Genomic DNA, 14720 nt, shown 5'->3' with positions numbered 1-14720 from the left:
GGGAAAGAGGAAGAGAGCGAAAGAGAATGATCCGACAATTACCCTACACCACTAGGCTTCAAGCCACAGTATATGAAGACCCAACATGGAGGATTTTAAGGGAATGGATTTCCAGATCTATTTCCACAAGTATTTATCTTAAAATTGATCTTCCTCAGGAATATGTACAATGGAAATGCTCACTTTATTAAGGAAAGCCATCTCTCCCTTATCCTGATTTTACTATGGCTAATTGCCATGGAGTGTAAACACATCCTGAGCACTAAATAAAGAGACAATTAAAAATACTGCTCTAGGTATACAGAAAGGAAATGACTACAGTTAAAAGTTGGGTAACATCCAATTCCTTGTGTTTAATGAAACTTTGTTTTTAATGGAGACCTAATTGAGTTGTCAACTGAGAGATCATTAAACATAATTTTTGATGACAGGTTACTATCTTTTGGCAACTCCCAGCAACCATGAAGGTCATGACATAAGAGCCCCCGATACTTAACCTTCCCAAGCTTCATGGCACAGTTGTGCCTCTGCGGACCCCACAGGGAGGAAGCAGCACTTTCTCTAGAAGACTCTGTCCAGGAGCACCTGCCTGGCTCAGTCGGTGAAGCATGCAACCCTTGATCTCGGGGTCGTGAGTTCAAGCCCCATATTGGGCATAGAGATTACTTTTTTAAAAAAGACACCATGTCCAAGGTTACTGGTAGTGACTAGCAAGAAGTAAAAGGGAGCCCCACAGGGTCGGGAAAGCAAAGAAGCAGCAGTCATGCTGAGAAGGATGCTAAGAAGCTTGGGAGAAAGCAGATTTGGGGCCAGTCCCAGGAGCATTCCTTATTACCTAAACAACCCAGGCAAATTACTCAGATGCCCTGAATTTACAGAAGCTTTACAATAAGCCCACCATAACCCTATCAGCTTATTGTGAAAATTAAATCACATTGCGGAGCAAGCACAGACTCTGTGGTGTCTGTCATCAGTATTATCACTCCTGGAAGGAAACATGAAAAAGTAAAAGTAAAAAGACAAAAGCTGAAATAAACCATATTCCCTCACCTGAAGGCAACCATTGGAATTCTATTAGAAGAGTTATCGCTAACATTTTTTTTTCCTATTAGCCAGATGAGCACCCTTAATCTTGGGGTTAAGTCAGCTTTTCTTATTGGAAGAGAAAAAAAAAAAACAAAAAACACAGTGTGATTATCCACAGGTATATAGGATTGATTCCATTTTCCTCTGATAAGAGAAGACTGATTAGTTACAAGACATGTGAGTTGCAGCTTGTACTTATTTTTGTTTTTGTTGTTCTGTCATTTATTTATGGCTTGTGATTTATATTGTACTCATGCCCAGAGGCACATGGCATGTTTTGTAAACTACCAAATAAACAGCTATATTCCAGATCCATTTGTATGGAGGTGAAAGCAAACATAAAAAATTGGGTAAAACAAGCTGGATTGAGAAGAGGATTGGAGGGTGGGAGGGGCGTTTTGAAAAACTAACATAATTATTATTAATCTGCCAATCCACGTTTAAATCCAGGGTCAGACCCCCTGCAATAGTCAGTTACAAAGAACTTGCTTTGCTGATCATCAGCCTGGAGTTCTCCCTAGAGAGGTGATGTGTTTGGATCAGATCTATGCATGATTTCTCACAAGGTTCTTTTCTTGATCTTCAGCCAGTAATTACAAGGCAGACATAGTAAGCTTACTGACCCACCTCTTATTCTCTTAGCAACTCATCAGAAACCAGAATACACTCGATTATCTGATTTATTAGAGAGTGTTGTAGAAAGAATAAAAAGGGATGATACAAAAAAAAGGCACCAGTATATATTTTCCTAACACACCCATATTCTTTTCAATTCTTCCATACATGGAAGAAAGTTGCTTCACCAGTTCATATGAATGCTTCCATCCAGATGTCATGTTATCTGTATAGAAGAATAGCTGATATTTATTCATTGGTCTACATGCATTCTCATTGGTACATATCATATGGTTGCAGATTTACCTTTAGGCTAGTATTAGCACTAGTGCACATTGTGAAGGGCAATGCTGGTCAGACTTCATCGTGCATAATAATTCTAGTTCCCCCAAGATCTCAGGCGCTGCCGGTGCTGCCGCTCTGCTGCCTGTGGACCACACTTACTGTAACTCTGTTCTAACCTTGGGAGGAGCTGCGTGTTAAAACGCACAGCAGCTAATCCAGGAAGCTGATGAATCGCATACAGATAATGCAGGATAACTGCAGCATTCAATTACAAGTGAACAGTATTTGCCAGTGGTTGGTTTTGCCACAGGTATTTTAAACTATTTCCACATCCTTTCAAAGCTGTAATAATAGCTTGTTTGTCTTCTTCAGGGACATGTTGACACAAAATTTCCAGAAGGGGCAAATGAAGGAGAGTGGGATTATTTTAAAGAGCCCTAACTCCATGCTTGAAACCAACCAATCAGCACTTCCCTTTCATCCCTATGTAATTCCTGCATGAGCCTGGGAAGTACAGTACAAGGAGCACTCGAACCGCCTCCTGTGAGCCGAAGTCCTCATCTCAAAGTGAGGATGGTAACTCCAATATCAAAGACTCGATGCAAAAATTAAATGAATAATGCATATGAAAGCAACAACACTGCCCGGGGAGATCCCCCCTGAACTCCCCATTCTCTGAGGGCACCTCACTCTCTTCTTTCAGGGCACTCATCTTAGATTATAACTACAAATGTAGGGGGTTTGTGTGTGTGATGATTTAATTGACATCTCTTTCTCCCGAACTACTGTAAACCCCACCGGCATTGCTTTTGCTCACTGTTGAATCCACAAAGCTTAATCCAGCTCCTGGTTTTTAGCGGGCACTCAGAGAATATTTATTGGATGAAAGACAGAAGGTGGCCCATGGTAAAAACTCGGTGAACGTTAATTTAAAAACGGATATATACAAAATATCCGGTGCCATCAAAATGAGGAATGGAGAGAAGGAAGGCATTCTTAATCATTAAGAATCTGAATCTGACACGGGAAACGGCTGCAAAGCTAACACAGCATTTGCAGGGGACTCTGAGGTTTTTCGCTGCAACCAAAGCAAATACTGACAAGGCTCGTGTTTAAGAGCTGGGTCATTACTTACTAGGAAAAACTGGCTGAGCGACTGGTCTCTTGGGTCTCCCTTGTTTGTTTAAGAATCTACTTTGTCTCTGATTCCTTCAAATGAATTGCCCGTTCCTTCTGAGTGCTCCTTCTTAATGGAAAATTTAAATCAGCGGTAAGCAAAGAATCTTCGAAATTTACAAGCACAATGCAGATTTGCAGCTCAGTAGCTCCTATAGGTCTGCCAAATTTGTCAAATTTATAATGATGGTCTGGGGGAAAATTGCCCCATTAGATTGCCGAGAACACTGCCACACACAGAACACATAAATTTTTACCTTTCAAGGATCAAAATTAATTTTTTGGTATGAGGACATTATTAGGACGGCAGTTTTACTGTACAAGTTAAAAATAGGAATTGCATAATAGGACAGAGACACTCTATCATTGAGCTCTTCGTCGAGGCGCACTGCAGCCTGTGTGTTCTTGGGAGAAAGAGACATAAACAGCTGAGTTCCCGAGGCAGAAATGGCACAGGGAGACAACATATACTAGTAATTGCCGACAATAAAAATAAATCTTAAAACAATTTTTACATACACATAAATGCAAAGCAGGCCATTTTAGACAGCTTTCCCAAGCTCTGCAATCAGATCTAAACCCACAGCGCTTGTGCAGTTTGTCAAATACAGCGTTCGTATGGAAAGCTTTCAAAATAAATTCAGATCTTCTGTAGTTTGGCATTAAGAGTCTACTCTCCTTCCACCACCACTAATTATTATCCTTGGGAAGTTATGTCTTTATGAAGAAAAGGCTTAAGGGATAAGAGTTCTGGATATTTATGTATCCAGTTTTCAGTTTGCTATGGTGCAGAGACAGGGCTCTCAGTCAGCAGGTGTGTCCTTTCAACTCACTCTCACACCTCTCACCCTCCCTCTGCCTCAAGGTTCTCTACCTTGCAAGAAGGAGATAAAAATAAAGTTAACCTCACAGACCAATGGCCAGGATTATTTTCTTAATTTTTATTTATGTGCGTGGATGTGAAATTCAGTTCTATTCCCCAAACAGCAATAGTTCTAGAGCATAAGCATCGGGTCTGGCAATAGGAATAATGTATGCAAAGTGCTCAGTAATACGGAGAACTACACGAAGAATTTTATTAATTTTTTTTATATACTTTCCCAAGTAAGGAAGGAACACGGATGCTGGCCATGGGTAGAAACAGCCCCAAATGGACACTTGTGAGCCCAGCCGCCCACAGGTTTGCTGAGCCCGCACCTCCGTAGGTCTTTCAAAGTGGGCAACGCTCAGTACTTTGCATCGACCTCCAGTGGTACCTGCCAATTATCTTGCCCAGGAACCAGCTAAGAGGGGCTGTACTCTAGGAGAGCTGCAATCTTGCTCTTTAAAAATAGAAAACCACTTTAATTCGTGTAGGTTTAACACAAGTGGGGACAGAGAGCTGGCTCAACCTTAGTGCCTTGGAGAGACTTCCTCCTTTGTATCGTAGAACAATCTGCTTTATCTTCAAGTAATAAATTGTTTCTCTGAGAATCAGAAACGAACTGGTCAAAGAGGACCTGTAACTGGTAAGCCAACTATAAACACAAATGCAGTATTGCTTTCCTAGTTTTTTATGCTTATTACTACAAGTGAGCGAAATAATCAGCCTTGAGGGTTATTTGATTTTTCAATTTTCAAACATCATTTGGTTCACAAGCTATAAACCACCAATTCACCAAAAACAAAGGAAATGCAAATGTTTTTTACATATAAGATCAGATGTTCAAGCTCAATTTGGAATATTTGAAATAAAAATCTAAAGAAAATCTTTTCTTTGTAGAATCACAAAAGATTTCAAAATTGTATTGGTGAAACATTCTGCTCGCTGATGATGGTTATGTACATTGATAAATATCACTGGAGGACAGCATCTATCAACTTTCAAAATATCTGTCTCATTACTCAGCAATTCCACTTCCTTTTTTTTTCATAAAGATTTATTTATTGAGAGAGAGAGAGAGAGAGAGATTGAGCATGCGTGAGCTGGAGGAGGGGCAGAGGGACAGAAATCCTTAGGCAGTCTCCTCACTGAGCACAGAGCCCCAGGACTCAAGGCTCCATCTGGGGACCCTGAGATCACAACCTGAGCCAAAATTAGAGTCTGATGCTTAACCGACTGGGCCACCCAGGCGCCCCTTAGCAATTCCACTTCTGAAAATGGACTACAGAGTCAAAGCTTATGAGGAGGCCAGATTTTAAGGTCAAAACCTACACAAAATTTACAAATCTACTCTGAAATCCCTTCAATCCACCTCAAAGTATAACCTACCCTATAGAGTTATAATCTACATGTAAGAAATACATAAATAGGCAGAGATACATACGTACAATGTAATATTACAGTATGTCCAGCAACAAAGGATGATGAGACCATCACTCAGCATCTGAATTAAAAAGACAAAGCTGAATTTATTGAGAATACAGTAAACTAAAGGGGAAGTCTGCTCAGGCACATTGTCTTTGTATAGGGCAGACTGCTGAGTTTACATGGGTGGTTTTCGTTGTTTGTCATGGAAAGCATTGGTTTCAGAGGCTGGTGGCTCTCCAGGGGTGTAAGCAGCTTCCAACTGCACCTGGGAGGACACAGTGACTTGGTGAGACTGTTGCTTGGTCGAATACCAAGGCATCTATTGGCGTGAGTCTTGTCCCTGACTGGTTGGCTTCCTGCAGGCGGGCTTGACATTGATTGGTTGGCTTGTAAAAATAGTTCACGAAGTTGATCCATTGGTTTAAAACGAGTTCGGATGGCTCCTTGCTATCAGGGCCGCAGAACAATCCACCTTTTCTAAAATTTGTGAGAGTATTTTCATTCTTAATAGTTGAGCTCATGCAAGTGCCTTTTGCTGCAACTCAGTTTCATAATCACACAAGTGCAGGTGTGTGGACAACGATATTCCCTGTAAACAACTTGAATGAGGTGATTAAGTAATTTGGTAATTCTTTCTGTGGAATACGAAACTGTTTCTTTAAGGAAGGAAACCAGATGTACTGATGTCCAAGAGTTTCCATGATGTGGTGGTGAGTGAAAAACACAAAGCTCGTAACAGGTTCCTACTATTTACATAGAACTTTCTGGAATGATAAGAAACTGATTAAAAAGTACCACAAGAAAGAGAATCCAGGAGCCTTTGGGTGGGAAGAGTGGAGACCCTTTCATCAGAAAGTCAGCATTCTAAAACCAGAAATCTGGACTCCGAATGCCATTCTCTCTTTCCACACTGCACTGCCAGATTCCTCTCTTCCACGTGATTGTTCTGACTGCTTGCATAAGAGCACCCCCAACACAGTCCATAAAATGCCTCTGGGACCATATCACGTAACACTGTCAGCCAAAATCCCTCTCTTCTTTGTTCATTCTTATTTGTCTTCTTGAACATGTTCTCTCAGTTTGGCAAACCAGGGGCGAACACCCATCTTAGAGATCGTCCTGAGGCCGGACTGTCCTGCCGGCAGATGTCTATACCACACGCTTTCCCGGCCCACCTGCTGCTGCTCCTCCTCCCTGGGGGTCTTACCTCCTGGCGTTGACATTCTCCCTACACCGGAAGCCTGTTTTCTCCACGTTCCCTATTTAGTCAGTGCAGAGCTGACATATTCGCACGTATGTCTTTCGACCGCCTCCTAATTCAGTGCCTCCGGGGCCCCTGAAGGACTCCCAGCAATCTTCCCTCAAACCTTCCCGGCCTCCTGCATGCCTTCGAGAGGCTCAGAACTAAACACAGCTAGGCGGGTGCGGCCTCCAGAGAGCCGCACTGCAGTTGACTACGGCGAGAAGGGAACTCATGAATGCAGAAGAAACTGGAGCAAGAACAAAGTCCTGTCAGAATGACTGAAATTTCTGCCCCAGTCGGCACTCGGTGAGGGGCGGCCCAGGGAGCGAGAAGGGGGTACCCACCGCAGGCGGGATGCTACTAACATGACCTGAGGCCCATGGTCAGCCAGCAGAAGGTGCTATCGGAACAAAATATTCACACTGCTGGGTGTTTTTCCTGTTGGAAGGGGGCGGGTGGATTAAGTAGGTGGATTTATATTTTTTTATTTAACTTTCAACAATTACACAGGTACACCATGGGCAAAAAGCAGAAATTGCGGTGCCTGGGTGGCTCAGCTGGTTAAGCCTCTGACTTGACTTCTGCTCAGGTCATGATCTTGGGGTTGTGGGATGGAGCCCCTCCATGGGTTCCATGGGAAGTCGGCTTGGCATTCTCCTCCTTCCTCTCCCTATGCCTCTCCCCCAACTCTCTCTCTCAAATAAATTAGTTAAGAAAAAAAGAAAGAAAAAGCAGAAACTACATACAAGTAAAATGAAGCAAGTACAAGTTAGAATCCATGCATTCAGGAACAATTATTGTGAACATTAGATACACTCTAGATGTTTTTCTGTATACATCCACAGATGTTTAAATTTGATTTTTAAATTTATATTGGGATTGAATGATATATTATAAATATTAAGCATTTTTCACAATTTTGTTCTTAATCATAGCAAAGAATTCTTCAGTGTCTGCATTTCATCTAATGTTGGACATGTGGTCTGCCATGGACCTACCTCATTTACATTTAGCTAGCTCATTACACCCATTTCCTGTGGTTGGGTGCTTTCAACCAAGAAAGAATTCATTGAAAATTGAAGCAAACAGACATTCATTTGGGTGATTAGAACTGCAATTCGGGAGGCACAGATTCAGGTAGAAACTTGAATAGTTGTTTGCAAGAAGACAAAGAGGGGGCAAGGTTCTAAGCCGAAAGACCGCAGCGCTGTTCTCATTTAGGTCCGCTGTGAAAAACAGAGGTTGAAATCAGGTTAACTGGGACTGGTTGGGTCAATATGCAAATGAGGGACTGAAGACTGTTACGATGGATTGGCTGCTTTTGAAGTGAAGGACGCAGGAGATCCAACTGTCCTGGTGAGGAGTGAGTTCCGTGCAAGCTGATGGCCATGCGGCCTGCTGTGATGTGCAAAAAGTTCAGAATTTCTCCCATAAGGATGTGCCTAAGTCCCTCTTCCCATCCGGCCTCCATACCCAATTTTAGAAGAGACTCCCTCAGCCAGGCTTGCTGGCTCCATTATGAAATCTCTTTTTACAGCACCCAGTGATGGAGTTTGTTCTCGCCGTTTATAATGTAGGCAGGCGTCTGAACGGCTCTCTCTGCTTCAGAAAGTGGAATCTAATGACTTTTGAAAGAGACCTCTTTTGTCTTGGGAATGTCATTAATATCAGCCCTCAGGTGACCCCAAAGGAAAACAAGAGCTACCATGTTTCTGTTTTGAACTAAGTTACCTTCCATCCTGAATATGGGTGCTGCAGACTTGAACGAGGCAAGCATCGAGTTCAGCATTTTACATCCTGTCGTAGCTTTAGCTCGACTGTTCTAGGAAGAGGCAAAGTTTGTCCTACCAAATAGAGCTTCAGTCTGAAGGGTGCCTATATTTGTCTGCTCATGCAGCCACAATAAAACACCTCAAACTGGGTGGATGACAAATGTATTTTCTCACAGGTCTGGAGGCCAGAAGTCCAAGATCAAGGTTCCAGCTGATTTGATTTCTGATGAGGACTCCCTTCCCGGCTCGTAGATGGCCACCTCCTTCTGGCCATGTCCTCACATGGCTTTTCTTCAGTGTATACACGTGGGCAGAGATAGCAAGTGAGCTCTCTTGGTATCTTTGAAAGAGGACTTTGGCTCCCTCCATTTGACCTGAAACTTTTTAGTTGGATTCTTTTTTTTTTAAGATTTATTTACTTATGTGGGCGAGGGGTGGAGCAGAGGGAGAGACTGAGAGAATCTCAAGCACACTCCACACTAAGCTGGGAGCCTGGAGGCGGGCTTGATCTCATGACCCGGAGAACATGACCTGAGCTGAAATCAATAGTCGGATGCTCAGCTGTCTGAACCACCCAGGCACCCTGGGTTCTTCTTTCCAGCTAGTCTCTTGGCTCAGGCAGAAGACCCTGAGGGCAAAGCATTCCCTGATAGGAAAAGAAACTACCCCCTCATGCAACAAGGACTGCCCTGGGCCAGAGTCAGCAAGCCCAACCCCTGACTGACTCTAAAACAATGATCGATTTGACCTTCACTGCCCCCCCTGCATGTACCCACTCCCCTCTGTCCTACATTTTCCTTACACAACCCTGCAAGTATTTTCGGCAGTTTGGAAACAGTCTTTGAGACATTAGTCCTCTGTCTTTCCAGGGTTGGCTTCACTGAAATAAATTCCTTTCTTGTTCCTCTACCTCTCATTTCTCTGCCTTTGGATTTTGTGAGAAGCCAGCAGCCGTATCTGGACTGTTTGGGACCCCTGGAGCCAGATGCTCTTGCAGCCCTGAACCCCGGTTATATCTTTTCTTATAAAGACATTAATCCTAACAGATTAAGATCCAGCTCTTACGACTTCATTTAACCTGAATTACTTCCTTAGAGGCCCCATCTCCACATACAGCCATCCTTGGAAGTGGACACAAACATCCAGTCCAGAACAGTGCATATCCACCTGATGGTGTCACTTAAGACCGACCAGCCCTTGAGGGGTAACGTTAACTTGTCTGGTGGCCTTGAGAGTGCGCAGAAAGCTCCTCACAACATTGGTGGGCGTTCCTCCCACCTATCACTGTCAGGTAGAAACAGCCGTGTGCGGCTGTAAAGGAAAAGAGATGAATATATCCTCCACAGACCCCTCAGCGCCTGGGAACGTGCCGGATGCTGAATATGGGTTCAGGGCATGCGCGTACCACCGTGAAGAGCTCTGGTTCTGAGCTGACTGAACGCAAAGCCCAACTGCACCTCTTGTTTGCTATCTCGGGAGGATTACTTCGGCTCTTGGAGCCAGAATTTTCCAGCAGACAGATGGGGCGCTCTGTGAGCCGTGCCAAGGCCCGGGGTTGTTGACTCGCCTCCGGTGAGGAGCAGCCCCCTGGGGCGCCGCACAGTAATTGTTGACGCCTGTCACGACAGGCTAGCAATTGGGCAGCACTAAACAGGCTTCCGTTTCCTCATCTCTCAAATGGAGTTTCGCACTTGGCGTGGCCCCAATTTGTTCAGGGATTTCCTTCACCTTCTTGGGTAAGTGTGGACTCTACCTGGCCCTCAGTTCCTACAATGATGGAAACAAGGGACTTAGACCAAAGCACATCAGGCTCCGTTTTAACTCCGCAGGGGCTGCCACAACCGCTGGTACTGAGGAGACACAATTTTACATTGTGTGGAGGTGAACATGTCAGAAACTCTTTTCCCAACCCCACCAGCAAGGGCTGTGAACGGAGCCGCATGTTTCCCCTGTCCACCTGAGAGGGTTCGCTATGAGCTCATAACATCGTAAATGACTCACAAGAAGTAAAAGTGTGAAGTGTACTAACTCTAGGACTGGTCAGGTTTTATGACGACACGCATCATTCACCCGTTCATTTACTACATACTTACTGATGGCCTACTACGTGCCACACACTGCTCTGCACTGACATACGGTCACTCTAAAAAGTCCAAGTTCCTTTCCCCATTGATGCCGACAGTGGAGGAAGCAGTCAATAAACAGATAACCGAGTACATACAGAACATGGATGCAGGAAGTGCTATGGGATACATAAAATGGGGTGAGGGAGATGGGGTGCTGGGCAGGCGACCAGAGATGGCTTCTCTGATGACATCTAGGCAGAGGCAGAAGGTGTGTGACAGTGAACCACCCAGTATCAGGTAATAGGTTCCGTGACAAATCTTACTGCCCATAAGCTTAGCCCTTACAATTTAAAAGACACTAAGAATACACACACGTTTGCTACAAAGGAGTAAAGTATAAATGATACTAAAATAAAACAAACATCGACACCCTCACTACCCAGCATAATAAAAAATGAGAGCCCTCATACCAATGTTCAATTTTTATATTATTTTTTAAAAGGAATTTTGCAGAAGAATGTTAAAGGACAAGAGATAAATAGTCAAGTTATATTTCTAAAATGAAAGAGGCAGGTAAAAAGCAGCCTTTGCAACTTCTGTCCTGGCCAGAATCCAAGATGGCCACACTCTTGTTGGAACACACTGGTTGTCATTGCTTCTGTGCTTACCTTAGTCTGTGGCTCTGTATCCAAAATGTTGTTCCTTTGGGAACCACAGCCAAAAAAGAGATGGGGTGGTTCTGGAGTCAGAACACAGGCTCAAATGGTCCTTTGTCTCCCCATATCCTATCTACAGCTGGTCTCTTCCCATGGTGACGCCCACTTGCCATAATGGCACTAGAGTAGTCTCATTTTCAGGGGTCTCTCTTTGGCTTGTCAGCCTTGTTGTTCCCAGGAATTATGAATCTCATTTGGAACTCATGAAGTCCCTGTGTCTGGGGTAGCACTGATCCACACAGCTAAGTCCGCACCCATTTTCCCTCTCATGTATCACACCTGCAATGAGATTGGACACTCGATGAGGGACTCAGAAAAAGACCTGAAGATAACCCAGCTGTACCAGTCTGGAACGGTTGTCTTGATTACTGTGTTTTGCCCTGTAGGACTGGCAGCTATGTAAAGAGCTGAAGCTTCTAACACCTCCTCCCTACAGATTATGACATTGATCTGCCTCCTGCTTGTCATCTCCCTGCCACCCAGCGCAAAGTTCTCCTGATTTGTACAGACCCTTTGTGCTTACAGATCCCCCTGGGGCTCAGGATCAGCGGGGTACCTTGTAGAGCCACAGGAGTGGAAAAGTATCCAGGTTCCTCTTATTTCTAAAGATGGTGATGGGGTTCAGAACATGCTACCCCAAAACAAGTCACCTTGGACATACTGGATATTTTCAGCTGAAGGAATTTGAGAAACAGCAGGTATAGAAAGGACTATCTGACCTCCTCCTGCAGCAGGTGGTGAAACCCTCTTGGGAGAGGTCCCCTCCTCCCTACCCCTAGAAGAAAGAAACATTCTTCCCTCTGAAGAGGAAGGGACACAGAGAGGAATCTGGACAAACAGGCCTTGCCCACTGTCCCCCAGCTCACTACACTTATCTGAAATTCTTTGTTTTATCATATTTTTCCACGACTTTGTACTTCTCATCAAACCTAGCATAAAAACACTTCAGTTTGACATTTCTCTGGTTCTTCATTTCTTTGTGAACGCTCCTATGCAACTTAAAACTTATACAAATAAATTTGCATACCTTTCTCTGGTCGTGGGGGTCCCAGCTAAGAATTTGGAAGGACAAAGGAAAAAGTTGTTTTTCTCCCTTACAATAGAGTAGCTGCAAAACCTCCCAAAACCTTCCCCCAGCTTGCAACCTATTCTGGGCTTAGGAGTCCTTATTCTCTGTCAGAATCGGGCTTTGACTTGTGCTAAGGATCCATGTTTGGCTACTTCTTCCTGAGACAGTAGAAATAATCCCAGCTCTGTCTGTGGTCTGCCCTGGGGGCTGGGGGTGGGGCCTTAGGTGCCACTGCCTATGGGTTGCTATTTATTGGTAAGAGCCCAGAGTCTTTGGCACCAACCAAAGGGGTGGGGGTAGAGGGAAATTAACTTGTCCCACCTAAAGGGAGAAGAAGGGAGAGGGTGGCACTTAGAGCAGGTGCTTTGCGCAGAAGGTATGTAGCCTTTGATGCAAGAGGAAGATCTAGAAAATTACCATTGAACATATTAAGGGTTATTCCTTTTTCTTGAATTTCCAGAAAAATAAGCCTCTTAATGTCATATTTCGTAATCCAAATTCATGAGATGTCTTTTTCTGAAACTGAATTGAAATGCTTATTTTGTCTTTGAAAAACAGCACAACAGCTGATGGGGGTTCAGGACACCACCCCAAAATATAGCACATTGGCATATCAGATATCTTAAACTTAAGCAATTAAAAAAAAAAAAAAAAAAGAACAGCAGAAGCAGGAAGGTCACTCTAGATACCTTCTCCCCCCCCACCACCACCATCACCCTTCTTCCTTGAAACAGGTCCTAACCTCGCAAGTGAAAGGCACCCTACAAGTACCAGGACGTGGGAAGAAATTCTTTTTACCAGAGATGGTGAATTTGGGGCCAAAAAATCTGTACAAACAAACCTTGTTAAACTAACCTTTATCTTCCTAGGTATGTCACCACTGATTACTACTCCTAGCCCAAAACCCTTTGTCTTCTCAATTCTTCACAAATGTATGATTTCTTTGTCTAAAGGATATAAAAGCTTCCTGCTCTGGTCACTTCTTTGAGTTTTCATTCTTTTGTGAAGGCTCCCAAGGATACGTAAAAATTCAATAAAATCTGTATACTTTTGCCCTGTGATCTGTCTTTATCAGTTTAATTTTCAGACCCAGACAGAAACCCTAAAAGGGTAAAGGAAAACTTTCTCTTCCCCTACACAGCCTTTAAAATATGTTTCCATTTGCATAATGATAACAGACACGTAACAGTAATACAATAGCCAAAATGTACTAACTAATATGCACAACTCTTTGTGTGTATATGTACATAATGTAGAAATACACTTAATTTATTTGAAGATTTATTTATTTTTTTGAGAGAGAGGAGGGGAGAGGGGCAGAGGGAAAGGGAGTCTTAAGCGGACTCTGTGCTGAGTGTGGAGCCCAGTGCGGGGCTCAGTCTAGACCTTGAGATCACAACCTGAGCCAAAACCAAGAGTCAGATGCTTACCTGACTGCGCCACCCGGGTGCCCCAAAATACACTTAAATTCCCAGTAATAGCATTATGGATGATGTTTCGATTTCTCTTTGGACTGTCCTGTATTTTTCAAGGATCCACAGTGAAGATATATTAGTTTCCATGAGTTGCTATTTAAAAGTGTTTCAAAACATTAAATTTATCCGCTAGCAGAAATTCAAAAGGATTTACTTCAGGCCGAGGAAAACAATCCAGATAGAAAGACTGAGATATAAGATATGGCTAATGTGGATAAATCTAAAACAGTAGCTGTATGAAACAGCCATAATGTCAAATATGTGTGCGTAAAAACAAATGGGAACCCAAATCTGGGCCACAATTGCATTTGCCGTGGGAGGGGCTACCACAGCGACTGCAGCACACTGGGGGCATAGTTTACGAAGGACAGAGGGACCACAGGAGTGAAAAGAGATGATGAGGTCGCAGAATATAGGTGAGGTTCGGTGGAGTGGAGCCCGGAGCCCACGACCAAGAAAGAATTCTTGAGGCATCTTTGGTGCAAAATTGGTGGTTTATTAAAGCACGGGGACAGGACCCGTGGGCAGAAAGAGCTGCTGCACCGGCACTGTGACAGGTGGCTGTTATATACCATGGGGTCGGAGGAGGTAAGGAAAAAGGAAGGTTGAGGAAATACTTTCATATGTTAAAGAAGACTCACAAGATACCAGAGGCCTTGCCATTGTCAAGTTAAGGTTGTTTTTCCCTCTAGCAAGGCATTAACATTAAGATGGTTGGGACTTCCTGGAGGCTGCAGATTATAAGGGCATTTAATTGTATCTATATTCCCTTCCAGAAGCTGGGTTATTGGTAGAAATGCTTCCTTCTGGTAAATTGCTAAAGACATTTGTAAACTGAGGGAGACTTAAGTGTTGCAGGATTGTGGTATCTATAGGTTAACTATTTCTTTGTCCTTTAGGGCAGCCAGGCGTGCCGTGCCTGAGGAA

The 14720-nt window shown here is 43.6% G+C and overlaps 1 protein-coding gene and 1 pseudogene across 1 annotated transcript in view; one reads left to right on the top strand and one right to left on the bottom strand.

Moving 5' to 3' along the window:
* Positions 1–14720, bottom strand: part of LOC123776427 (histone-arginine methyltransferase CARM1-like) — a 267557-nt gene that overhangs the window by 242932 nt on the left and 9905 nt on the right. The gene's annotated exons all lie outside the window — the stretch shown is intronic.
* On the top strand, positions 11151–11652 carry LOC123776408 (succinate dehydrogenase cytochrome b560 subunit, mitochondrial-like; annotated as a pseudogene).

The sequence above is a fragment of the Ursus americanus genome, chromosome 34 (genome assembly GCF_024610735.1).
Source record: "Ursus americanus isolate L20-20 chromosome 34, mUrsAme1.1.p, whole genome shotgun sequence".
In the NCBI taxonomy this organism is placed as follows: domain Eukaryota; kingdom Metazoa; phylum Chordata; class Mammalia; order Carnivora; family Ursidae; genus Ursus; species Ursus americanus.
This window is presented reverse-complemented; position numbering and strand designations above follow the sequence as displayed.